This window comes from Rhinoderma darwinii, chromosome 5 (assembly GCF_050947455.1).
Source record: "Rhinoderma darwinii isolate aRhiDar2 chromosome 5, aRhiDar2.hap1, whole genome shotgun sequence".
Lineage (NCBI taxonomy): Eukaryota > Metazoa > Chordata > Amphibia > Anura > Rhinodermatidae > Rhinoderma > Rhinoderma darwinii.
Window position 1 is genome coordinate 229,897,165 of NC_134691.1, and position 26,430 is coordinate 229,923,594.

The following is a 26,430-nucleotide window of genomic DNA, read 5'->3' on the forward strand; positions in this document are numbered from 1 at the left end:
ACAGGCTAGCCTATGCTATACATTACACCACATGCTACACTAACATTCTTGCATTCACTAAAGCCAAACAACAAAGCATTACAGACAAGTGATGGGATAGGGGAGTGGGTAGGAGGGGATAGGGAAGGGGGAAATCACAGGCCCGAAGCTTTATTGAAAGACAACACACAAGAAGGGAGAGTGGGGGGAAGGGGAGTATCAGTCCTCTTCCTCATCGACGTCCGGGCTGTCCCAGGTGGAATAGTCTCTGAGCAGGCTGTGGATCAGCCTGCGGCAGTCCTGGACGGACACACTCTCTCTCCGCAAAATCAGACGGTTCCTGGCAAACCATATAGCGTCCTTAAAGCAGTTCATAAGGCGCCAGGCTTCCTGGATTGCTCCATCCGTGGTATTCCCAGGAAATAGTCCATAAAGTACCGAGCGGTACGACAGTCTGTTCCTGGGTACTGAGTCCTTGAGTTCATGTTCCAAGGCTTTCAACAGACCCTGTGCAAAGGGGCACTGCCAGAAAATGTGCAAAGATGTTTCCTCCGTGAAGGGGCACCTGGGGCAGTACCGGGTCTTGCACAGGTTGCGGGCATGCATGAATGACCTAAGAGGCAGTCCTCCCTGGATGGCCATCCATGAAATGTCCTTGTGCCCGTTGGTCAACCTGCCAGATGACACGTTAGTCCAAACAGTCTCCAACGTGTCGGCATGAAGCCCTGGAACAGACTCCAGTGAGTCCTTTGCTCTGATGTGCTTGTGGATCGTCTTAGGTTTCCACAAGTCGGGCTTAAGACCCTCCAGTTGATGCTCCCTCACGAACCGGACGACATCTCCGTAGAACCAGGGAGCGTGCCAGTTGTAAGGGAAGGAGCTGTCCCACTTGTCCCAGCCAAAACCTCGCCAGAGGGGAAGGAGGAAGTAGCGGGACATGGCCTTGCCCGCAGAGCCGTTTGCTGTCCTCAGAGTCCTACGAACACAGTCACATACAAAAGCGATCCGCAGCAGAGTGGGAATGTCGGGTATACCCTTCCCACCTTTGCGGGGCTCCTTGTACATAACAGTCCGCTTTACTCTGTCCATTTTCGAGCCCCAGATGAAGCGAAACACAGTCCTGGTAATGGCCCTCGAGACGGTGGCAAGAGGGGGCCATGCCTGTGCAGTGTATTGTAGCACAGGCAAGACTTCGTTACGCAGGACCATTGCTTTGCCCTCAATAGTGAGTTGTCTGAGGCTCCACAGTCCGATCCTTTGGTTGACTTTGGCCAAGCGTTCTTCCCACGACTTTAGGGCTGCACCTTCCTTACCGAACCAGACTCCCAGAATTTTGATGAAGTCCGGCTTGATAGTAAACGGGAAGGAGGCAGGAGAAGGCAGGTACCACTTTCCGAAGAGCATGGCTTCCGACTTCCCGCAGTTGACTTTTGCCCCTGAAGCGCGTCCGAACTCCTCACAGGTCTGGACGAGTGCAGTCACCGAACTCTGGTCAGCGCAGAAGACGGTCACGTCGTCCATGTACAGCGAGCATTTGACCTCGAAGTGTCCTGGACCTGGTGCGGTGATCCCTCTGATCTCTCCATTCTGCCGGATAGCCTCTGCGAAGAGCTCTATAACACAAACAAAAAGGAGAGGTGAAAGAGGACAGCCTTGTCTAACCCCCGACGATACAGGAAAGGGGTCAGTCTTCCAGCCGTTCACCAGCACCGAGCTGTAAATGTCGCAATACATCAGGTTAACATACAAACAGAACAACCTGCCAAGCCGCAGCCTACGCAGAGCCTTACCCATGAATTCGTGAGAGACCCGGTCAAAAGCCTTCTCCTGATCCAGACTGACCAGGGCCGCGTGTGTACGGCGGCTTTGCATGTAATGCACCGTGTCCCTCACCAGGGCAAGACTGTCGGCCACCCTACGGCCAGGAATGCCGCAGGTTTGGTCCGATCCGATGATCTGTCCGATGACAACCTTCAGTCTGTTGGCCAATACTTTGGCGAGGATCTTGTAGTCCACGTTCAGGAGAGAGATGGGACGCCAGTTTTTCAGGTCACATCTCTCCCCCTTCCGCTTATACAAGATCGTGATCATGCCTTCTCTCAAGGACGGTGGCATTCTACCCTCCACCACCATCTCCTCATAGAGCTCCAGCAGGTCCGGACTGATCAAGTCCCCCAGCGCTACATAGAGCTCTGCTGGGAGACCATCACTGCCCGGGGTCCTGCCGGGTCTGAAGGATTTAGCGGCAGAGAGCAGTTCCTCCACCGTCAGGGGTACATCCATAGCCTCCGTACCTGCAGGATCAAGATGATTAGTGATACCTGACAGGAATTTATCGGCGGCTTCGGGGTCAGTGGTTTTCCGGGAGTAGAGGCTTCGGTAGTAGTCTGTGACGACTCCCATCACCTCCTTCTTCCCAGAATGCATGTTTCCGGTCTCATCTCGAAGTTCCTTCAGGGGCGTGTGGCCGGCATGGAGTTTCCTGAAAAAGAACGAGTTACATTTCTCACCCTTCTCCAGGTTCTCCACCTTGGAACGAAAGACAATTCGCTTGGATTCCTCCTCAAAGTGCCTTTTCAGGCCCTTTTTGGCTTCCTCCAGCTCCTTCCTGACGTCCCAGCCGCATTGAAGGAGGTCTTGCAGGGATCGCAGCTGACGCTGCATCTCTCTGAAGTCTCTCTTCCTCTCACACGCCTGTTGACGACTTTTTGCCTGAAAGAAACAACGAAATTCAACTTTAACATATTCCCACCAGTCACAGGTTTTGTCAAAGAAAACTTTATCATTCCTCCAAACAATATAGGCGTCTCTAAGTTCCGCCAGTACCTCCTCTCTTTCCAGCAGGGCACAATTCAGCTTCCAGGAGCCAGGGCCGGGAGGAAAACCGTGGCCGATGGCACCCTGGAAGAGAATGGCCCTGTGGTCAGAGAAGAAGCAGGGGACCATGGAGTGCCCATGCTGCTTGACTGCCCGGGAGGTGAACACAAAGTCAATCCGAGAACGAAGTGAGCCATCGGGTCGGCTCCATGAATAGTTCACAGAGCCAATCCCCATGGAGCCCACAACGTCCTGCAAGGATGCTTCGGTTACCATCTCGATAAGCAGTTTGGAACTGACATCCAGTTTGATTGAAGTGCCGGAACTTCGTCCATCCTCTTCGATGGGGCAGTTGAAGTCCCCGGCCATCACCACTGCCCTAGTGGTGGCGAGCTGGGTCCGCAGGGTCTGGAATAGTTCCAGGCGCTCAGCCTTCATAGGGGGAGCGTACACGTTGATGAGCCTAATCGGCTCTCCTGCCCAGGAACCGTCTACGACCAACAAGCGGCCGCAGGCGAGCTCCTGGACAGAGTCAACAGTAAATACGCTTCCCCTAATCAGGATGGCAACCCCTGCAGACTTACAGTCGCCCCCACCAGACCAGTAGGACGGGCCATGGGTCCACTGCCTGGCCAGATGATGGTATGACCTGGAAGAGGGGAGAGTACATTCCTGCAGCATAAATACATCACTCGACTGCTTGGAAAGAAAAGTTAGCACCATCTGACATCTAGTCCTATCTCTAACACTCCTCACATTGAGGCTAAAGATGTTAAGTTTAGCAGCCATGGGGGAGAATAAAGAAGGTTAGTGCAAACGATACACCTTAGTTACCAGTCCGGTCGGGCGGATCCTCCTCTCCTGGCGGGTCCGAAAGATCCAGCAGGCCCTCTGACAAAAATTGTTCCAGGATTGTAGCCACCTGGATGTCTGTTGTGAAGTCGATGACCTCAGGTTCAGACACGAGTTCCTCCACCATCTGCTCCATTTCCTCCTGCTGCGCAAGGGAATCTTCGCAGATTTCCACGACTTGTCGCTTTGAGGACTCAGCAGCTGGGCTGTCCCTCACCTTTCTCTTCCTCTGGATGGCACCTGAGGAGACAAGAGGGGGAAAATCCTCCAGGGAGAGGACTCCAGCAGCTGGAGGGGAAGATGTTAGTGCTGCTGGAGCTGGGGAGAAGGGAGGCTGGGTTGGGAGAGGTGCAGGTGACAGGACCACTGAGATGGGTGGGTAGGAGAAGGTGAGAGCCTCAGTGGGGGTGACAGGGGTTGGGGACGGGGGGGTGGGGAGGGCCGGGCGAGGGAGGGTGGGAAGGGTAGGGCGAGGGAGGGCCGGGAGACGGGGGGGAGGGACTGTCGTCTTCTTACCATCCTTCTTATTCCCGGTCTTCTGCGCCGCTGGAGCTCTGGCTGGGGCGGGGTTCCCTCTGGCCGGAGCTTTCGCCGCTACAGTTGCCCAGGATCGATCCCTCTTCGGGCAGTCCTTGTAGGAGTGGGCTGCTTGTCCGCAGAGGTTGCACATTGTCCGTTTCGGGCAGTCTTTGGTCTCGTGTCCTGTTACCCGGCAGTTCTTGCAGGCGTCCTCCTTGCAGTCCTTCACCGAATGACCCTTCTTGCTGCATCTCCTGCAGATCTGCGGCATGTCCGGGTAGTAGATGAGGCCGTAGGAGTTGCCCAGCGAGAATGACTGGGGCAGGTGTTGGAGGCCGTCTTCCGCGCTGGAATCCTTGTTCAGTCGGACGATTACCGACCACTTGCCAGTCCAGAAGCCGAGTCCGTTCAGGATGTGGGTGGGTTCCCTCACCACTGTGCAGAACCGCTTCAGGAGCGTGGTGATGTCTTTGCCGGGGGTGTGTGGGTTCCGCATTGAGACCGTCACCCGCCTTTCCTCTCTTTGGACAGGGCAGTTGCCCACAAAGCGAGAGAAAGGGGATTCAGGCCTCGCCGCTTTCACCATCTCCCAGTACCTTCTGCAGATGTTGATCGAAGCGAAGGTCACGAAGAACATCCCGGTCATGAAGGCCTGGATGCTGATGGTCTCCGGCTTAGCGAAGCCCTGGTCCAGGAGCATCTTCTGGCAGAACACTTCTTCCGTCATGTCCGGCACTCTCCCGTCCACCTCCTTCAGCTTCAGGGCCACCGTCTGCTTCATCCAGGGCTCCAGGGTTGGAGCAGCCTGGTTCGGCTTCCTGGTGGCCTGTTGGCTTGAGGAGGCTTCAGGAGGAGATGTCCTGGCCTGGGCCGGCTCACCTGGTCCATCAGCCTTCTTCTTCTGGGTGGCAGGGTTGCTGGTTGAGGCCATGGCTTCTTCCAGCTGTTCCTGTCGCTTGGGGAGGATCTTCGATAGCTCTTTCCCGAAGGGGGCGGAGCTATGCAAATCTTCTCCTTGCTGGCCGAGGTTCTTCCACGAAATTTCTTCCGCAGCGGTTCCTCGTCGAGCTTCTTCTGCGGCCGAGCTTCTTCAAAGATCCCCTTCAGCAGCGGCTCTTCTCCGAAGGTCTCTGTCGCAGTTCTCCTTCTTCTTCCCGGCAGCGATCTCCCGGAGCTTCTTCCCCGATGGCGGCTTCTCCCTTCTGGATCGTCGTCTTCGCTGGTTCTTCTCCGCAGTTCGTCGCCGGCTTCGTCTGGAACGCTCTTGGATCGCTAAGCTAGTGTTTATAGCCCCCAGTGGTTCTCCGAGCTATCTATCCTTACAAGGACTGATAAGAACAGATACTACACTTGATCTTAGCCAAAAGGCCGAGAAGCGATAACCCGAATGGGCCGGCCGTTGACCGAGCCTGCCTAATACTGCTGTTCACCCCTTGCAGCGATTGATTCAGCCTACTCCTAGGCAATTCCATGGGGCCCTGCAGGCTCACACACATTTACAGCTACTAAGCGGGAGGGAGGTGAATAAAGGCCGGAGAGGAAGCCAGACAGGATTTGCTTCTTTTGCTTGCACCACAATGCAGTGCTGAAAGAGGAGGAGGAATCTACATAAAAACGCCTTCCTGGCAACGCCCAAATGCCCTCCTGCCATGCAGATAAACACTGGCAGCGGCAGCAAGTGCATGCCCACAGCCACCCCTTGTTCCTTCACACCTTGTATCAGCTTTAATCCAATCCAGTCCGGTGCTGCCTGCTGAGCAGCACTGACCAACACTGCCTGGGCCCAGGCTTTTATCTCTGAGGCAGGCCCCATTATGATGTCAGAAAGCTGGCTCTGGAATCCTGAGGGCTCCACTATGACACGTGCAAAGTTCCGTCTGAACTTTATATAAGACGGTGCGGCTCAGTCAGTCACTCAGTGTTGCCTGAGAGGGCAACACTGCAACAGCCGGCCGCCAGGCTGTCTTTTTTTTGCACAGCTACTTGCCTCCAGGAGGCCACAAGAGGGAGACAAGGGACTGCAAAATGGAAAATAGGCATCCACCAACTTTACAGACAACTTCTCTTTGCTCCTACAACCTCCATCCTTGCACAGTTTGTTATTCTTCCAGGTAACATAGTAACAAATCCAAATTGCTGCTCTCTTTGTAGGCAAGCAAGGGTTTGTTGCAACTGCAATTCTTACTTCTTCTTGAAATGTAGGGACGACAGTACATTCCATCACATCCATCTAGTGTACACAGGTAGGTCCATTGTGGCGGGTAGGCGGCTGGCTGCTTTAATGGCTGTTTGCTGTTCCCCTACTCCACTCCACTCCACTATTTGACTGTGGTGCTGCATCAATCAGTGGCTGGCTCAGGTGCAGCTCTTTAACTTACCTAAAAGGGAGGGCGGAGAGAAGACAAGGAAGGTGAATGAGCTGTTCCAATGTGAAATGCCGGAAACACAGAAACACAGAAGACACACACACACACACACACACACACACACACACACACACACACACACACAACAAGAGGTGGCAATGTATTAATTAATTGCATTTAATAAATGAGCTCATTATCACACATGACTGTACAAATGCATTGTCCAACAGGTGTTGAAATAATGGGATTAAAAGGGGAGATCCCATCAGAAAGACAAAAACAATAGCAAACACAAATAGCACTTTTGGAATCTGATTTTAGTCAACACATAAGGGAAGGGTGCACCGGTCCTGGAAATACTGCAATACCAGGTCAATGCGTGGAGTGGACAGAGCAAGCTCTATTTCCATCTCCCTGTTCGAAAAATCCATTTAATATATGGTCCCCAGATAGGGGACGTATCAGATATTAAACTGATAAGAACAGATTTTTTTTTTTTTTTTTTTTTTTTTTTATTAAACCATTCAGGTTTTTTTGAATAAAACCGAGAACTGTAGTTGTTCAAACCACCTCTCTATTTTTCAAAAAATCTCATCACTCTGGTTCATTATTTTATTTTTCCATCAAATACAAGATAAGTCAAACAAAATTCCTCAAACTAAATACCTCCATTTTAACATTCGCCATATCCCTTCCGCATCCATACCTTTTTCTAGATCCCATTTATAATAAAAATACAATTTAGCCAATACCATACTAACCACATCCTCCATCTCAAATACTTCTCTTTTATACACATTCAAATTCCTCGTATTCCACAATACTTCTTTCACACAAGTCAGAAAAATCCACAACACTCTATCCTTTTCACTACCCAAACTACACAAACCAAACAAGACAATTTCATACGTCAAACTCTTCAAACCAGTCAATTCTTCGCACAACCCACTCAACTTTTTCCAAACATCCTTTGCATGCTTACACGACCAAAACACATGACTCACATCCTCATCATCCCCACAACCTTCTCTCGGACACCTTTCAGATGCAACCAAACCTCTTCTTTTCTGCACACTCCTTACAGGCAACACTCCATGTACCGACATCCATAACAAATCTTTCTGCTTATTTGACACATCATACGTAACAATCTTCTTCCACACAGACTTAGACTCCATCGAATTCAAACCATTTACAGAACACATCACATTATTCATACACATACTTCTCACAACATTCTTTTCGCTCAAAAATCTCTCCATTCTTACATCCTCTAGCTGGAACTTTTTAATAAATTTTTCAACATACAAATACCACCCTGTGCACTGAAAAGCAATTGGTTTACATAAATTACGTTTTTCCCACCTTAGACGCTGAATCACCGTTCCAGCTAGATACTTCGACATTCTGGAAGCCTTGGATTCTTTAAATAAAAGCTCTACAAAAAACCGTACACAATTAATTCCAATGAAGATCTCCAAATTTGGGAAATCAAGGCCTCCATTTCGTCTGCTTTTCATTAGAATTTCTCTCTTTGCCTTCTCAATCCCGCTCCCCCATAAAAAAAGGAACAAAACTCTATTCACTTTTTTTAACATATCAACAGCAGGAGGAAAAACCAGAGCAACATATAAAATCATAGGTAGAATAATACTTTTGACAATTAAAACCTTCCCCGAAAAAGAAAGATCCCTCATTCTCCACATTTCCAACTTTCTCACAATCCTACCACCTAACTCATCCCAACTTTCTCTCCCTTTCAACTCATCATCAAACACAATACCCAAAATTTTCACACCATCCACCTGTTCCATATCAGAATCACTCACTCGCTCATTACTGAAAAAAAATTTAAATTTGCTCTTACCCCAATTTATTTTAAAAGCAGACGCAATACAAAACATGTTTACAATCAACTTCACTCTGGACATATCATACACTGAATCACACAATACACAAATATCATCCATATATCCCAAAGCTTTCACACGTTTTCCATCACACCCGGGCACCACCAAACCTTTCACAACCTTATCATTTCTAATCATTTGCAACAATGGTTCAATCGCACAAATAAATAGGATGGGAGACAACGGACAACCCTGTCGCACACCAGACATAATACTAAATGATTCGGAAAAAAACCCATTCACCTGCACACAACTCTTTGCATTCGCGTATAAATTCTTCAACAAACTCACAAACTGAACCGGAAAACCCATTCTCTCTAACACTTTAAACAAAAACACATGCGCCACACGATCAAACGCTTTCTCAAAATCTAACGCACACACAATCACCTTCTTATTCCGACCCTTACAATCCTCAAGCATATCCCGCACCAACGCCATATTCTCATGCAATTTCCTTTTTGGTACCGCACATACCTGATCCTCATCAATCACACACCCAATCACATTTCTCATACGATTCGCAATCAGCTTGGCAAAAAATTTATAATCCGTATTCAGCAAAGTAATTGGTCGCCAGTTTTCTAAACGCCTCTTATCTCCTTTTTTATGCAACAGAACTACCATACCCTTCTTCATCACATCACACATATTCGTCCCAGAAAACAACACTCTCATAACATCTATAACATCCTTCCCAATTATGTCCCAATATTTCCCATAGAACTCAGCTGGTATTCCATCGATCCCTGGAGACTTATTTTTAGCCATACTTCCCACCACATCCTTTATTTCACCATCCATAATCTCACCAAGCAAAGACTCACATTCACTTTCAGGAACAAAATTACACACAATATCCAGAAACTCCTCATCATCACCCAAATCACACTTCTTCACATCATACAGTTGTTTATAAAAATCAGACACCACATCAATCACATCCTTACCAAACACCTCTTTATCATCCTTATCCAGTAACACATTCATTCCACTTTTTCCACCACACATTTTTTTAAAGAAAAATCTAGTACATTTCTCGTGATTATCTCTAACCTCCACCTTAGACCTAAATATTATTTCTTTCCCTTTTTCTCGGAACCACTCCTTAATATCTTTTTTTGTTTTTTCCAAATCGTGTCTTACATCCATACCCAAATTTTTACATTGTTGAAGGAACGTCATCCGCATGTTAAAGCGTAAATATTGCAATCTTTTCCTTCTCGCTCTTCTATATCCTATCTGTCTAAAAAACCCACCAATCTTTTTTTTCACCCATACCCACCATTCACACACATTAGAGAAAGAACTTTTCTTTCTAGCCCAAAAACCATATTTTTTCCCAAACCTAGTTTTTACCCTTTCATCACACAGAAAACTGACATTCATCTTCCATACCCCTCTACCATAAAAGAAATTATTTATAACAAAAACCCCCAACAAACACTCGTGATCTGAAAACCACACTCTCTCCTGCGCATAATCTACACATTTCATTGCAGAGGTAGAAAAAAAGAAAAAATCCAGACGAGAATCCGTTCTTCCGTCATCGGCATGATAGGTAAATGGACCTGGTTTCCTGGTGACAGCGTCCTGCAAAGCAAAGTCCTGCAAAATTTTATTCCACAAAACTCCAGTGACATCCACATTAGACTCTGTGGACCCAGCTCGGGCCTGCTTCTCCAGGATACAGTTAATGTCACCAACAATAATGACAGGAACTTTACCGTGTAGAAAAAATTTTAAACTATCAAAAAGTGCCAACCTATCAGTTTTCACAGCATGGCCATAGATATTGATTAGCCTAAACTGCCACCCCTTATAGGCTAGTAACACGCAGACACATCTTCCTTCCTGTATAATTTGAGTCTGTTTGATGACAAACTCATTATTTTTGAAGAGGATACCAATTCCATCATTCCTATTTGTGGAAGAAAAAGACCAAATTGCTTCCCCAAACTTCCATTCTTCTTTCCTAGGCATTTTTGATAAACCACATTCTTGTACGCAAACAATGTCACTGCCCTTAGAGGCCAAAAAGTCCAGGACTGCAGCACGCTTGTGAGCAGAGGAGAACACCCGTACATTTTGTGAGACAATTTTTAATCTCAAAGACATGCGGGCATAGTATGGTTAGTGCAATGGAAAGCCATGAAAAACCAGAACATATCACGTCCCAGGGAAATACATCGCTCTTTCCAGATTCGCCACATTGACTTCACTGAGGAAACCTTCCCCAGGAGAGCTGGGTACTTCTGAGGCCACCTCAGATGACTTAGGGCTAGAACTAGAGTCACTGTCCAACAATGAGAAAGGATTTGCATGAGCCGAATCTTCCAACAAGCCTATCTTCAGTCTCTTCACCGCTTTTCCAGACTTCCCCCTTTTTGAGACAACTTTATGGAAGATTTCCGCACTAGTGGCACTAGGCATCCTGGCCTCCTTCTCGTCCTCCTCCGATATTGACCACTCCACTTTAGCTGAGTCTTCCATTTTTGACTCTGGGCTAGAAAAAGACAAAATTTGCATACTTGCACCATCATCAGGGGAAGCACACCCAATAGGTGGCGCTGTGTCTTCACCTTCCATAGGTATAACCCCAGGTGCTTCATCAACACTTTGCTCTGCAGGAGGGACCACACCCAACTCCATGCTGTTAGTATGTGAGGTTAGAACCTCTCCTAATACAGCTTTCCCTGGGTCCTGACAAGCAGACACAGAAACACTGCCAGCAGGCTCTGAAATTTCCTCAGAAGAGGCAGCAAGGGAACTTGTTGTTCTCACCTGTCTGCCCCATGTTCTTCTCTCTTGTCCTAAGAAAGGAAACACCTTTGGACATTTCCTACAGGTATGGCCAGGCAAACCACAAATATCACACCTGGATGGGGAAATACATGCACTAGCCTCATGTCCGGTTTCCTTGCAATTTCTGCAAACCTTGCCTTTACATGCATCTTTGGTATGCCCGTAGGAAAAACATGATCTGCAAAAGCATGGCATATCTTGGTAATACAGATACCCCTTATTACCACCAATTGAAAAATTAGCAGGAGGATTCATCACTCCTCCAATACAGCTGGAGTCAGGTTTCAGCCTGACCCAGTACTTGATATCACCATTGAAAACTCCCCATAGATTCTTCTGCTCCACACCACCTCTAACATGGGTACAGTAGTGAGCTAAAAAGGCCCTGACCAGCCTTCTATCCAGAAATGGGTTATACATGTGGATGGTAATACATTTCTCCACTGCTGAAAAAAGAGGTTGCACTTCAATAGATGTTAAAGCCTCATGCATGTGTTTCTCCTTGAGCAACTGAAAAACATTTAGACAGTAGGCGGCCTCAAAAAAGGATACATCATACGTAGCAATATTGCTGAAAGCTTGGATACAGAATACCTCTACCAACTTAACTCCAGCCAGGTCCAGAAGGATGTTCTCAATGATGTGCCCAGTATCCACTTCGTCTCTCCTCTGCTCATTTACCACAAAACGAATAGTATTCCGCACTGCTGCCATCTTGATATGGAATGCCCAACGGCACGGTGATCGCTCCCAAAAACGTCGGAGAGGACTCCACGAAAGACCGAACCCCCGGCCCAGACCAGGCAATAAACCTGATCTGAGCCAAAAGGCCGAGAAGCGATAACCCGAATGGGCCGGCCGTTGACCGAGCCTGCCTAATACTGCTGTTCACCCCTTGCAGCGATTGATTCAGCCTACTCCTAGGCAATTCCATGGGGCCCTGCAGGCTCACACACATTTACAGCTACTAAGCGGGAGGGAGGTGAATAAAGGCCGGAGAGGAAGCCAGACAGGATTTGCTTCTTTTGCTTGCACCACAATGCAGTGCTGAAAGAGGAGGAGGAATCTACATAAAAACGCCTTCCTGGCAACGCCCAAATGCCCTCCTGCCATGCAGATAAACACTGGCAGCGGCAGCAAGTGCATGCCCACAGCCACCCCTTGTTCCTTCACACCTTGTATCAGCTTTAATCCAATCCAGTCCGGTGCTGCCTGCTGAGCAGCACTGACCAACACTGCCTGGGCCCAGGCTTTTATCTCTGAGGCAGGCCCCATTATGATGTCAGAAAGCTGGCTCTGGAATCCTGAGGGCTCCACTATGACACGTGCAAAGTTCCGTCTGAACTTTATATAAGACGGTGCGGCTCAGTCAGTCACTCAGTGTTGCCTGAGAGGGCAACACTGCAACAGCCGGCCGCCAGGCTGTCTTTTTTTTGCACAGCTACTTGCCTCCAGGAGGCCACAAGAGGGAGACAAGGGACTGCAAAATGGAAAATAGGCATCCACCAACTTTACAGACAACTTCTCTTTGCTCCTACAACCTCCATCCTTGCACAGTTTGTTATTCTTCCAGGTAACATAGTAACAAATCCAAATTGCTGCTCTCTTTGTAGGCAAGCAAGGGTTTGTTGCAACTGCAATTCTTACTTCTTCTTGAAATGTAGGGACGACAGTACATTCCATCACATCCATCTAGTGTACACAGGTAGGTCCATTGTGGCGGGTAGGCGGCTGGCTGCTTTAATGGCTGTTTGCTGTTCCCCTACTCCACTCCACTCCACTATTTGACTGTGGTGCTGCATCAATCAGTGGCTGGCTCAGGTGCAGCTCTTTAACTTACCTAAAAGGGAGGGCGGAGAGAAGACAAGGAAGGTGAATGAGCTGTTCCAATGTGAAATGCCGGAAACACAGAAACACAGAAGACACACACACACACACACACACACACACACACACACACACACACACACACAACAAGAGGTGGCAATGTATTAATTAATTGCATTTAATAAATGAGCTCATTATCACACATGACTGTACAAATGCATTGTCCAACAGGTGTTGAAATAATGGGATTAAAAGGGGAGATCCCATCAGAAAGACAAAAACAATAGCAAACACAAATAGCACTTTTGGAATCTGATTTTAGTCAACACATAAGGGAAGGGTGCACCGGTCCTGGAAATACTGCAATACCAGGTCAATGCGTGGAGTGGACAGAGCAAGCTCTATTTCCATCTCCCTGTTCGAAAAATCCATTTAATATATGGTCCCCAGATAGGGGACGTATCAGATATTAAACTGATAAGAACAGATTTTTTGATTGAAAATTGCTTTATTGACAATCAATCGTCATCATACAAACATTACTGCGACGCAGCGCAAGCCATGAAGCAGCAAATAATAAATAATAACAGTCGTCAAACATAACATGGCAGTATAATACACAGTACAGGCTAGCCTATGCTATACATTACACCACATGCTACACTAACATTCTTGCATTCACTAACGCCAAACAACAAAGCATTACAGACAAGTGATGGGATAGGGGAGTGGGTAGGAGGGGATAGGGGAGGGGGAAATCACAGGCCCGAAGCTTTATTGAAAGACAACACACAAGAAGGGAGAGTGGGGGGAAGGGGAGTATCAGTCCTCTTCCTCATCGACGTCCGGGCTGTCCCAGGTGGAATAGTCTCTGAGCAGGCTGTGGATCAGCCTGCGGCAGTCCTGGACGGACACACTCTCTCTCCGCAAAATCAGACGATTCCTGGCGAACCATATAGCGTCCTTAAAACAGTTCATAAGGCGCCAGGCTTCCTGGATTGCTCCATCCGTGGTATTCCCAGGAAATAGTCCATAAAGTACCGAGCGGTACGACAGTCTGTTCCTGGGAACTGAGTCCTTGAGTTCGTGTTCCAAGGCTTTCAACAGACCCTGTGCAAAGGGGCACTGCCAGAAAATGTGCAAAGATGTTTCCTCCGTGAAGGGGCACCTGGGGCAGTACCGGGTCTTGCACAGGTTGCGGGCATGCATGAATGACCTAAGAGGCAGTCCTCCCTGGATGGCCATCCATGAAATGTCCTTGTGCCCGTTGGTCAACCTGCCAGATGACACGTTAGTCCAAACAGTCTCCAACGTGTCGGCATGAAGCCCTGGAACAAACTCCAGTGAGTCCTTTGCTCTGATGTGCTTGTGGATCGTCTTAGGTTTCCACAAGTCGGGCTTAAGACCCTCCAGTTGATGCTCCCTCACAAACCGGACGACATCTCCGTAGAACCAGGGAGCGTGCCAGTTGTAAGGGAAGGAGCTGTCCCACTTATCCCAGCCAAAACCTCGCCAGAGGGGAAGGAGGAAGTAGCGGGACATGGCCTTGCCCGCAGAGCCGTTTGCTGTCCTCAGAGTCCTACGAACACAGTCACATACAAAAGCGATCCGCAGCAGAGTGGGAATGTCGGGTATACCCTTCCCACCTTTGCGGGGCTCCTTGTACATAACAGTCCGCTTTACTCTGTCCATTTTCGAGCCCCAGATGAAGCGAAACACAGTCCTGGTAATGGCCCTCGAGACCGTTGCAAGAGGGGGCCATGCCTGTGCAGTGTATTGTAGCACAGGCAAGACTTCGTTACGCAGGACCATTGCTTTGCCCTCAATAGTGAGTTGTCTGAGGCTCCACAGTCCGATCCTTTGGTTGACTTTGGCCAAGCGTTCTTCCCACGACTTTAGGGCTGCACCTTCCTTACCGAACCAGACTCCCAGAATTTTGATGAAGTCCGGCTTGATAGTAAACGGGAAGGAGGCAGGAGAAGGCAGGTACCACTTTCCGAAGAGCATGGCTTCCGACTTCCCGCAGTTGACTTTTGCCCCTGAAGCGCGTCCGAACTCCTCACAGGTCTGGACGAGTGCAGTCACCGAACTCTGGTCAGCGCAGAAGACGGTCACGTCGTCCATGTACAGCGAGCATTTGACCTCGAAGTGTCCTGGACCTGGTGCGGTGATCCCTCTGATCTCTCCATTCTGCCGGATAGCCTCTGCGAAGAGCTCTATAACACAAACAAAAAGGAGAGGTGAAAGAGGACAGCCTTGTCTAACCCCCGACGATACAGGAAAGGGGTCAGTCTTCCAGCCGTTCACCAGCACCGAGCTGTAAATGTCGCAATACATCAGGTTAACATACAAACAGAACAACCTGCCAAGCCGCAGCCTACGCAGAGCCTTACCCATGAATTCGTGAGAGACCCGGTCAAAAGCCTTCTCCTGATCCAGACTGACCAGGGCCGCGTGTGTACGGCGGCTTTGCATGTAATGCACCGTGTCCCTCACCAGGGCAAGACTGTCGGCCACCCTACGGCCAGGAATGCCGCAGGTTTGGTCCGATCCGATGATCTGTCCGATGACAACCTTCAGTCTGTTGGTCAATACTTTGGCGAGGATCTTGTAGTCCACGTTCAGGAGAGAGATGGGACGCCAGTTTTTCAGGTCACATCTCTCCCCCTTCCGTTTATACAAGATCGTGATCATGCCTTCTCTCAAGGACGGTGGCATTCTACCCTCCACCACCATCTCCTCATAGAGCTCCAGCAGGTCCGGACAGATCAAGTCCCCCAGCGCTACATAGAGCTCTGCTGGGAGACCATCACTGCCCGGGGTCCTGCCGGGTCTGAAGGATTTAGCGGCAGAGAGCAGTTCCTCCACCGTCAGGGGTACATCCATAGCCTCCGTACCTGCAGGATCAAGATGATTAGTGATACCTGACAGGAATTTATCGGCGGCTTCGGGGTCAGTGGTTTTCCGGGAGTAGAGGCTTCGGTAGTAGTCTGTGACGACTCCCATCACCTCCTTCTTCCCAGAATGCATGTTTCCGGTCTCATCTCGGAGTTCCTTCAGGGGCGTGTGGCCGGCATGGAGTTTCCTGAAAAAGAACGAGTTACATTTCTCACCCTTCTCCAGGTTCTCCACCTTGGAACGAAAGACAATTCGCTTGGATTCCTCCTCAAAGTGCCTTTTCAGGCCCTTTTTGGCTTCCTCCAGCTCCTTCCTGACGTCCCAGCCGCATTGAAGGAGGTCTTGCAGGGATCGCAGCTGACGCTGCATCTCTCTGAAGTCTCTCTTCCTCTCACACGCCTGTTGACGACTTTTTGCCTGAAAGAAACAACGAAATTCAACTTTAACATATTCCCACCAGTCACAGGTTTTGTCAAAGAAAACTTTATCATTCCTCCAAACAATATAGGCGTCTCTAAGTTCCGCCAGTACCTCCTCTCTCTCCAGCAGGGCACAATTCAGCTTCCAGGAGCCAGGGCCGGGAGGAAAACCGTGGCCGATGGCACCCTGGAAGAGAATGGCCCTGTGGTCAGAGAAGAAGCAGGGGACCATGGAGTGCCCATGCTGCTTGACTGCCCGGGAGGTGAACACAAAGTCAATCCGAGAACGAAGTGAGCCATCGGGTCGGCTCCATGAATAGTTCACAGAGCCGATCCCCATGGAGCCCACAACGTCCTGCAAGGATGCTTCGGTTACCATCTCGATAAGCAGTTTGGAACTGACATCCAGCTTGATTGAAGTGCCGGAACTTCGTCCATCCTCTTCGATGGGGCAGTTGAAGTCCCCGGCCATCACCACTGCCCTAGTGGTGGCGAGCTGGGTCCGCAGGGTCTGGAATAGTTCCAGGCGCTCAGCCTTCATAGGGGGAGCGTACACATTGATGAGCCTAATCGGCTCTCCCGCCCAGGAACCGTCTACGACCAACAAGCGGCCGCAGACGAGCTCCTGGACAGAGTCAACAGTAAATACGCTTCCCCTAATCAGGATGGCAACCCCTGCAGACTTACAGTCGCCCCCACCAGACCAGTAGGACGGGCCATGGGTCCACTGCCTGGCCAGATGATGGTATGACCTGGAAGAGGGGAGAGTACATTCCTGCAGCATAAATACATCACTCGACTGCTTGGAAAGAAAAGTTAGCACCATCTGACATCTAGTCCTATCTCTAACACTCCTCACATTGAGGCTAAAGATGTTAAGTTTAGCAGCCATGGGGGAGAATAAAGAAGGTTAGTGCAAACGATACACCTTAGTTACCAGTCCGGTCGGGCGGATCCTCCTCTCTGGAGCCTGGCGGGTCCGGAAGATCCAGCAGGCCCTCTGACAAAAATTGTTCCAGGATTGTAGCCACCTGGATGTCTGTTGTGAAGTCGATGACCTCAGGTTCAGACACGAGTTCCTCCACCATCTGCTCCATTTCCTCCTGCTGCGCAAGGGAATCTTCGCAGATTTCCACGACTTGTCGCTTTGAGGACTCAGCAGCTGGGCTGTCCCTCACCTTTCTCTTCCTCTGGATGGCACCTGAGGAGACAAGAGGGGGAAAATCCTCCAGGGAGAGGACTCCAGCAGCTGGAGGGGAAGATGTTAGTGCTGCTGGAGCTGGGGAGAAGGGAGGCTGGGTTGGGAGAGGTGCAGGTGACAGGACCACTGAGATGGGTGGGTAGGAGAAGGTGAGAGCCTCAGTGGGGGTGACAGGGGTTGGGGACGGGGGGGTGGGGAGGGCCGGGCGAGGGAGGGTGGGAAGGGTAGGGCGAGGGAGGGCCGGGAGAGGGGGGGGAGGGACTGTCGTCTTCTTACCATCCTTCTTTTTCCCGGTCTTCTGTGCCGCTGGAGCTCTGGCTGGGGCGGGGTTCCCTCTGGCTGGAGCTTTCGCTGCTACAGTTGCCCAGGATCGATCCCTCTTCGGGCAGTCCTTGTAAGAGTGGGCTGCTTGTCCGCAGAGGTTGCACATTGTCCGTTTCGGGCAGTCTTTGGTCTCGTGTCCTGTTACCCGGCAGTTCTTGCAGGCGTCCTCCTTGCAGTCCTTCACCGAATGACCCTTCTTGCTGCATCTCCTGCAGATCTGCGGCATGTCCGGGTAATAGATGAGGCCGTAGGAGTTGCCCAGCGAGAATGACTGGGGCAGGTGCTGGAGGCCGTCTTCCGCGCTCGAATCCTTGTTCAGTCGGACGATTACCGACCACTTGCCAGTCCAGAAGCCGAGTCCGTTCAGGATGTGGGTGGGTTCCCTCACCACTGTGCAGAACCGCTTCAGGAGCGTGGTGATGTCTTTGCCGGGGGTGTGTGGGTTCCGCATTGAGACCGTCACCCGCCTTTCCTCTCTTTGGACAGGGCAGTTGCCCACAAAGCGAGAGAAAGGGGATTCAGGCCTCGCCGCTTTCACCATCTCCCAGTACCTTCTGCAGATGTTGATCGAAGCGAAGGTCACGAAGAACATCCCGGTCATGAAGGCCTGGATGCTGATGGTCTCCGGCTTAGCGAAGCCCTGGTCCAGGAGCATCTTCTGGCAGAACACTTCTTCCGTCATGTCCGGCACTCTCCCGTCCACCTCCTTCAGCTTCAGGGCCACCGTCTGCTTCATCCAGGGCTCCAGGGTTGGAGCAGCCTGGTTCGGCTTCCTGGTGGCCTGTTCGCTTGAGGAGGCTTCAGGAGGAGATGTCCTGGCCTGGACCGGCTCACCTGGTCCATCAGCCTTCTTCTTCTGGGTGGCAGGGTTGCTGGTTGAGGCCATGGCTTCTTCCAGCTGTTCCTGTCGCTTGGGGAGGATCTTCGATAGCTCTTTCCCGAAGGGGGCGGAGCTATGCAAATCTTCTCCTTGCTGGCCGAGGTTCCTCCACGAAATTTCTTCCGCAGCGGTTCCTCGTCGAGCTTCTTCTTCTGCGGCCGAGCTTCTTCGAAGATCCCCTTCAGCAGCGGCTCTTCTCCGAAGTTCTCCTTCTTCTTCCCGGCAGCGATCTCCCGGAGCTTCTTCCCCGATGGCGGCTTCTCCCTTCTGGATCGTCGTCTTCGCTGGTTCTTCTCCGCAGTTCGTCGCCGGCTTCGTCTGGAACGCTCTTGGATCGCTAAGCTAGTGTTTATAGCCCCCAGTGGTTCTCCGAGCTATCTATCCTTACAAGGACTGATAAGAACAGATACTACACTTGATCTTAGCCAAAAGGCCGAGAAGCGATAACCCGAATGGGCCGGCCGTTGACCGAGCCTGCCTAATACTGCTGTTCACCCCTTGCAGCGATTGATTCAGCCTACTCCTAGGCAATTCCATGGGGCCCTGCAGGCTCACACACATTTACAGCTACTAAGCGGGAGGGAGGTGAATAAAGGCCGGAGAGGAAGCCAGACAGGATTTGCTTCTTTTGCTTGCACCACAATGCAGTGCTGAAAGAGGAGGAGGAATCTACATAAAAACGCCTTCCTGGCAACGCCCAAATGCCCTCCTGCCATGCAGATAAACACTGGCAGCGGCAGCAAGTGCATGCCCACAGCCACCCCTTGTTCCTTCACACCTTGTATCAGCTTTAATCCAATCCAGTCCGGTGCTGCCTGCTGAGCAGCACTGACCAACACTGCCTGGGCCCAGGCTTTTATCTCTGAGGCAGGCCCCATTATGATGTCAGAAAGCTGGCTCTGGAATCCTGAGGGCTCCACTATGACACGTGCAAAGTTCCGTCTGAACTTTATATAAGACGGTGCGGCTCAGTCAGTCACTCAGTGTTGCCTGAGAGGGCAACACTGCAACAGCCGGCCGCCAGGCTGTCTTTTTTTTGCACAGCTACTTGCCTCCAGGAGGCCACAAGAGGGAGACAAGGGACTGCAAAATGGAAAATAGGCATCCACCAACTTTACAGACAACTTCTCTTTGCTCCTACAACCTCCATCCTTGCACAGTTTGTTATTCTTCCAGGTAACATAGTAACAAATCCAAATTGCTGCTCTCTTTGTAGGCAAGCAAGGGTTTGTTGCAACTGCAATTCTTACTTCTTCTTGAAATGTAGGGACGACAGTACATTCCATCACATCCATCTAGTGTACACAGGTAGGTCCATTGTGGCGGGTAGGCGGCTGGCTGCTTTAATGGCTGTTTGCTGTTCCCCTACTCCACTCCACTCCACTATTTGACTGTGGTGCTGCATCAATCAGTGGCTGGCTCAGGTGCAGCTCTTTAACTTACCTAAAAGGGAGGGCGGAGAGAAGACAAGGAAGGTGAATGAGCTGTTCCAATGTGAAATGCCGGAAACACAGAAACACAGAAGACACACACACACACACACACACACACACACACACACACACACACACAACAAGAGGTGGCAATGTATTAATTAATTGCATTTAATAAATGAGCTCATTATCACACATGACTGTACAAATGCATTGTCCAACAGGTGTTGAAATAATGGGATTAAAAGGGGAGATCCCATCAGAAAGACAAAAACAATAGCAAACACAAATAGCACTTTTGGAATCTGATTTTAGTCAACACATAAGGGAAGGGTGCACCGGTCCTGGAAATACTGCAATACCAGGTCAATGCGTGGAGTGGACAGAGCAAGCTCTATTTCCATCTCCCTGTTCGAAAAATCCATTTAATATATGGTCCCCAGATAGGGGACGTATCAGATATTAAACTGATAAGAACAGATTTTTTTCTATTAAAGCCCGAGTCGTGCTTTCTATCACCCAAGTGCATAAAAAGTGCAGAGGTGCCACACAAAAAGTGCACAAGGATGCGGTCTATCGCAGCCCTTCTCTTAAAAGAGAGAGGCCCCGCATAACCATTCCCTGACCCTCCAAACCATAGGCCTAGAGGATCAAGGATCGATGGTCCCCCCTCGCCGAAGCTTAGGGAGACCCAAACACACTCCTAGGCTTCTACCTGGGCTGCCACCCCAGTGTCCACCTAGGAGCCTGCATCCTAGTTGCACCTCCCCTCCGAAGAAGGGAGGCCGGGTTGCAGGGGAAAAAGGAACCAGAAGGCCACACATTTTCCCCCTAGACCTCAGGAGGGTCCCAAAAGGGCACCGCATCCCAAAATCCTTGTGACAAACGTGACAAACACACAGTGAAAAACAAAATTAAATAAGTGGATGTGCGCTGTGATACAGCCTGGACATCCGCCAGGTATAAAAAATTCCTCATCTCCCAGCCAGAAGGCCGGGAGAATAAAGGTGTGTGCTCATATAGCGTGAAAGAGAGTGCGTGCAAGTGTGCCTTCACTCAGTGGGATCCCACCCCCAGTGAGTTAGGGCACCCCAGGGTCACCAGCCCTGGGGCACATAGCAACTCGGGCTTCCAAACTACCCGGCCTAATGACCTCGATCCGGCGGTCGCCTGGTCACCTACAAATGGTACCTTTAAACCAAATGCGTACACCAGAGCGATGACCGTTGTGGTTCCCTGCCCTCACCTCGGCGTTCTGTCATCCCCCTACGATGGCCCACGTACCACCGGCAGGGATGATTACTAACCTCAGCTTGAGCAGGTACTACACTTGATCTTAGCCAAAAGGCCGAGAAGCGATAACCCGAATGGGCCGGCCGTTGACCGAGCCTGCCTAATACTGCTGTTCACCCCTTGCAGCGATTGATTCAGCCTACTCCTAGGCAATTCCATGGGGCCCTGCAGGCTCACACACATTTACAGCTACTAAGCGGGAGGGAGGTGAATAAAGGCCGGAGAGGAAGCCAGACAGGATTTGCTTCTTTTGCTTGCACCACAATGCAGTGCTGAAAGAGGAGGAGGAATCTACATAAAAACGCCTTCCTGGCAACGCCCAAATGCCCTCCTGCCATGCAGATAAACACTGGCAGCGGCAGCAAGTGCATGCCCACAGCCACCCCTTGTTCCTTCACACCTTGTATCAGCTTTAATCCAATCCAGTCCGGTGCTGCCTGCTGAGCAGCACTGACCAACACTGCCTGGGCCCAGGCTTTTATCTCTGAGGCAGGCCCCATTATGATGTCAGAAAGCTGGCTCTGGAATCCTGAGGGCTCCACTATGACACGTGCAAAGTTCCGTCTGAACTTTATATAAGACGGTGCGGCTCAGTCAGTCACTCAGTGTTGCCTGAGAGGGCAACACTGCAACAGCCGGCCGCCAGGCTGTCTTTTTTTTGCACAGCTACTTGCCTCCAGGAGGCCACAAGAGGGAGACAAGGGACTGCAAAATGGAAAATAGGCATCCACCAACTTTACAGACAACTTCTCTTTGCTCCTACAACCTCCATCCTTGCACAGTTTGTTATTCTTCCAGGTAACATAGTAACAAATCCAAATTGCTGCTCTCTTTGTAGGCAAGCAAGGGTTTGTTGCAACTGCAATTCTTACTTCTTCTTGAAATGTAGGGACGACAGTACATTCCATCACATCCATCTAGTGTACACAGGTAGGTCCATTGTGGCGGGTAGGCGGCTGGCTGCTTTAATGGCTGTTTGCTGTTCCCCTACTCCACTCCACTCCACTATTTGACTGTGGTGCTGCATCAATCAGTGGCTGGCTCAGGTGCAGCTCTTTAACTTACCTAAAAGGGAGGGCGGAGAGAAGACAAGGAAGGTGAATGAGCTGTTCCAATGTGAAATGCCGGAAACACAGAAACACAGAAGACACACACACACACACACACACACACACACACACACACACACACACAACAAGAGGTGGCAATGTATTAATTAATTGCATTTAATAAATGAGCTCATTATCACACATGACTGTACAAATGCATTGTCCAACAGGTGTTGAAATAATGGGATTAAAAGGGGAGATCCCATCAGAAAGACAAAAACAATAGCAAACACAAATAGCACTTTTGGAATCTGATTTTAGTCAACACATAAGGGAAGGGTGCACCGGTCCTGGAAATACTGCAATACCAGGTCAATGCGTGGAGTGGACAGAGCAAGCTCTATTTCCATCTCCCTGTTCGAAAAATCCATTTAATATATGGTCCCCAGATAGGGGACGTATCAGATATTAAACTGATAAGAACAGATACTACACTTGATCTTAGCCAAAAGGCCGAGAAGCGATAACCCGAATGGGCCGGCCGTTGACCGAGCCTGCCTAATACTGCTGTTCACCCCTTGCAGCGATTGATTCAGCCTACTCCTAGGCAATTCCATGGGGCCCTGCAGGCTCACACACATTTACAGCTACTAAGCGGGAGGGAGGTGAATAAAGGCCGGAGAGGAAGCCAGACAGGATTTGCTTCTTTTGCTTGCACCACAATGCAGTGCTGAAAGAGGAGGAGGAATCTACATAAAAACGCCTTCCTGGCAACGCCCAAATGCCCTCCTGCCATGCAGATAAACACTGGCAGCGGCAGCAAGTGCATGCCCACAGCCACCCCTTGTTCCTTCACACCTTGTATCAGCTTTAATCCAATCCAGTCCGGTGCTGCCTGCTGAGCAGCACTGACCAACACTGCCTGGGCCCAGGCTTTTATCTCTGAGGCAGGCCCCATTATGATGTCAGAAAGCTGGCTCTGGAATCCTGAGGGCTCCACTATGACACGTGCAAAGTTCCGTCTGAACTTTATATAAGACGGTGCGGCTCAGTCAGTCACTCAGTGTTGCCTGAGAGGGCAACACTGCAACAGCCGGCCGCCAGGCTGTCTTTTTTTTGCACAGCTACTTGCCTCCAGGAGGCCACAAGAGGGAGACAAGGGACTGCAAAATGGAAAATAGGCATCCACCAACTTTACAGACAACTTCTCTTTGCTCCTACAACCTCCATCCTTGCACAGTTTGTTATTCTTCCAGGTAACATAGTAACAAATCCAAATTGCTGCTCTCTTTGTAGGCAAGCAAGGGTTTGTTGCAACTGCAATTCTTACTTCTTCTTGAAATGTAGGGACGACAGTACATTCCATCACATCCATCTAGTGTACACAGGTAGGTCCATTGTGGCGGGTAGGCGGCTGGCTGCTTTAATGGCTGTTTGCTGTTCCCCTACTCCACTCCACTCCACTATTTGACTGTGGTGCTGCATCAATCAGTGGCTGGCTCAGGTGCAGCTCTTTAACTTACCTAAAAGGGAGGGCGGAGAGAAGACAAGGAAGGTGAATGAGCTGTTCCAATGTGAAATGCCGGAAACACAGAAACACAGAAGACACACACACACACACACACACACACACACACACACACACACACACACACACACAACAAGAGGTGGCAATGTATTAATTAATTGCATTTAATAAATGAGCTCATTATCACACATGACTGTACAAATGCATTGTCCAACAGGTGTTGAAATAATGGGATTAAAAGGGGAGATCCCATCAGAAAGACAAAAACAATAGCAAACACAAATAGCACTTTTGGAATCTGATTTTAGTCAACACATAAGGGAAGGGTGCACCGGTCCTGGAAATACTGCAATACCAGGTCAATGCGTGGAGTGGACAGAGCAAGCTCTATTTCCATCTCCCTGTTCGAAAAATCCATTTAATATATGGTCCCCAGATAGGGGACGTATCAGATATTAAACTGATAAGAACAGATACTACACTTGATCTTAGCCAAAAGGCCGAGAAGCGATAACCCGAATGGGCCGGCCGTTGACCGAGCCTGCCTAATACTGCTGTTCACCCCTTGCAGCGATTGATTCAGCCTACTCCTAGGCAATTCCATGGGGCCCTGCAGGCTCACACACATTTACAGCTACTAAGCGGGAGGGAGGTGAATAAAGGCCGGAGAGGAAGCCAGACAGGATTTGCTTCTTTTGCTTGCACCACAATGCAGTGCTGAAAGAGGAGGAGGAATCTACATAAAAACGCCTTCCTGGCAACGCCCAAATGCCCTCCTGCCATGCAGATAAACACTGGCAGCGGCAGCAAGTGCATGCCCACAGCCACCCCTTGTTCCTTCACACCTTGTATCAGCTTTAATCCAATCCAGTCCGGTGCTGCCTGCTGAGCAGCACTGACCAACACTGCCTGGGCCCAGGCTTTTATCTCTGAGGCAGGCCCCATTATGATGTCAGAAAGCTGGCTCTGGAATCCTGAGGGCTCCACTATGACACGTGCAAAGTTCCGTCTGAACTTTATATAAGACGGTGCGGCTCAGTCAGTCACTCAGTGTTGCCTGAGAGGGCAACACTGCAACAGCCGGCCGCCAGGCTGTCTTTTTTTTGCACAGCTACTTGCCTCCAGGAGGCCACAAGAGGGAGACAAGGGACTGCAAAATGGAAAATAGGCATCCACCAACTTTACAGACAACTTCTCTTTGCTCCTACAACCTCCATCCTTGCACAGTTTGTTATTCTTCCAGGTAACATAGTAACAAATCCAAATTGCTGCTCTCTTTGTAGGCAAGCAAGGGTTTGTTGCAACTGCAATTCTTACTTCTTCTTGAAATGTAGGGACGACAGTACATTCCATCACATCCATCTAGTGTACACAGGTAGGTCCATTGTGGCGGGTAGGCGGCTGGCTGCTTTAATGGCTGTTTGCTGTTCCCCTACTCCACTCCACTCCACTATTTGACTGTGGTGCTGCATCAATCAGTGGCTGGCTCAGGTGCAGCTCTTTAACTTACCTAAAAGGGAGGGCGGAGAGAAGACAAGGAAGGTGAATGAGCTGTTCCAATGTGAAATGCCGGAAACACAGAAACACAGAAGACACACACACACACACACACACACACACACACACACACACACACAACAAGAGGTGGCAATGTATTAATTAATTGCATTTAATAAATGAGCTCATTATCACACATGACTGTACAAATGCATTGTCCAACAGGTGTTGAAATAATGGGATTAAAAGGGGAGATCCCATCAGAAAGACAAAAACAATAGCAAACACAAATAGCACTTTTGGAATCTGATTTTAGTCAACACATAAGGGAAGGGTGCACCGGTCCTGGAAATACTGCAATACCAGGTCAATGCGTGGAGTGGACAGAGCAAGCTCTATTTCCATCTCCCTGTTCGAAAAATCCATTTAATATATGGTCCCCAGATAGGGGACGTATCAGATATTAAACTGATAAGAACAGATTTTTTTTTTTTTTTTTTTTTTTTTTGATTTTTTACTTTTTTATTGAATTATTCAGAAAATACAATACATTATATCAGAAGAATTTTGCAAAAACATGAACAACAGATAAGAACAAAGAACATCAAAGTCCTGACATCAGAAACATTTAAATCATGTCACCAAGCCTTTTCTAACCGCGCAAACAGCAAGCATCTCCAATAGTTCCTGCTTCAGGGGTTTACCATCCCATTCATTCTTGACCTCTTCCACCAACCAAGGTGGTATTTTATATGTTTCCATAAAACGGAAAAATTGTTTTGTCAAATGCGTCTCTATTATTCCACGCAAAACCTCTACATCCGCCTTCTTCC

General features: G+C 49.5%; 3 non-coding genes and 6 pseudogenes across 3 annotated transcripts; all 9 read right to left on the reverse strand.

The window, feature by feature from the left end:
- Positions 1-5,445: 5,445 nt before the first annotated feature.
- On the reverse strand, positions 5,446-5,547 carry LOC142654529 (U2 spliceosomal RNA; annotated as a pseudogene).
- A 1,320-nt stretch (positions 5,548-6,867) lies between these two features.
- On the reverse strand, positions 6,868-7,082 carry LOC142654202 (U2 spliceosomal RNA; annotated as a pseudogene).
- Positions 7,083-13,410: 6,328 nt separating this feature from the next.
- On the reverse strand, positions 13,411-13,598 carry LOC142653882 (U2 spliceosomal RNA). Its single transcript, XR_012848733.1, has one exon. It is a non-coding gene; the product is annotated as a U2 spliceosomal RNA (small nuclear RNA).
- Positions 13,599-19,140: 5,542 nt separating this feature from the next.
- LOC142654530 (U2 spliceosomal RNA) lies at positions 19,141-19,242 on the reverse strand (annotated as a pseudogene).
- A 1,316-nt stretch (positions 19,243-20,558) lies between these two features.
- Positions 20,559-20,765, reverse strand: LOC142654080 (U2 spliceosomal RNA; annotated as a pseudogene).
- Positions 20,766-21,520: 755 nt separating this feature from the next.
- Positions 21,521-21,590, reverse strand: LOC142654722 (U2 spliceosomal RNA; annotated as a pseudogene).
- A 1,316-nt stretch (positions 21,591-22,906) lies between these two features.
- On the reverse strand, positions 22,907-23,097 carry LOC142653554 (U2 spliceosomal RNA). The gene has a single exon (XR_012848482.1). It is a non-coding gene; the product is annotated as a U2 spliceosomal RNA (small nuclear RNA).
- A 1,324-nt stretch (positions 23,098-24,421) lies between these two features.
- LOC142653555 (U2 spliceosomal RNA) lies at positions 24,422-24,612 on the reverse strand. The gene has a single exon (XR_012848483.1). It is a non-coding gene; the product is annotated as a U2 spliceosomal RNA (small nuclear RNA).
- Positions 24,613-25,926: 1,314 nt separating this feature from the next.
- On the reverse strand, positions 25,927-26,145 carry LOC142654289 (U2 spliceosomal RNA; annotated as a pseudogene).
- Between the last annotated feature and the right edge of the window lie 285 nt (positions 26,146-26,430).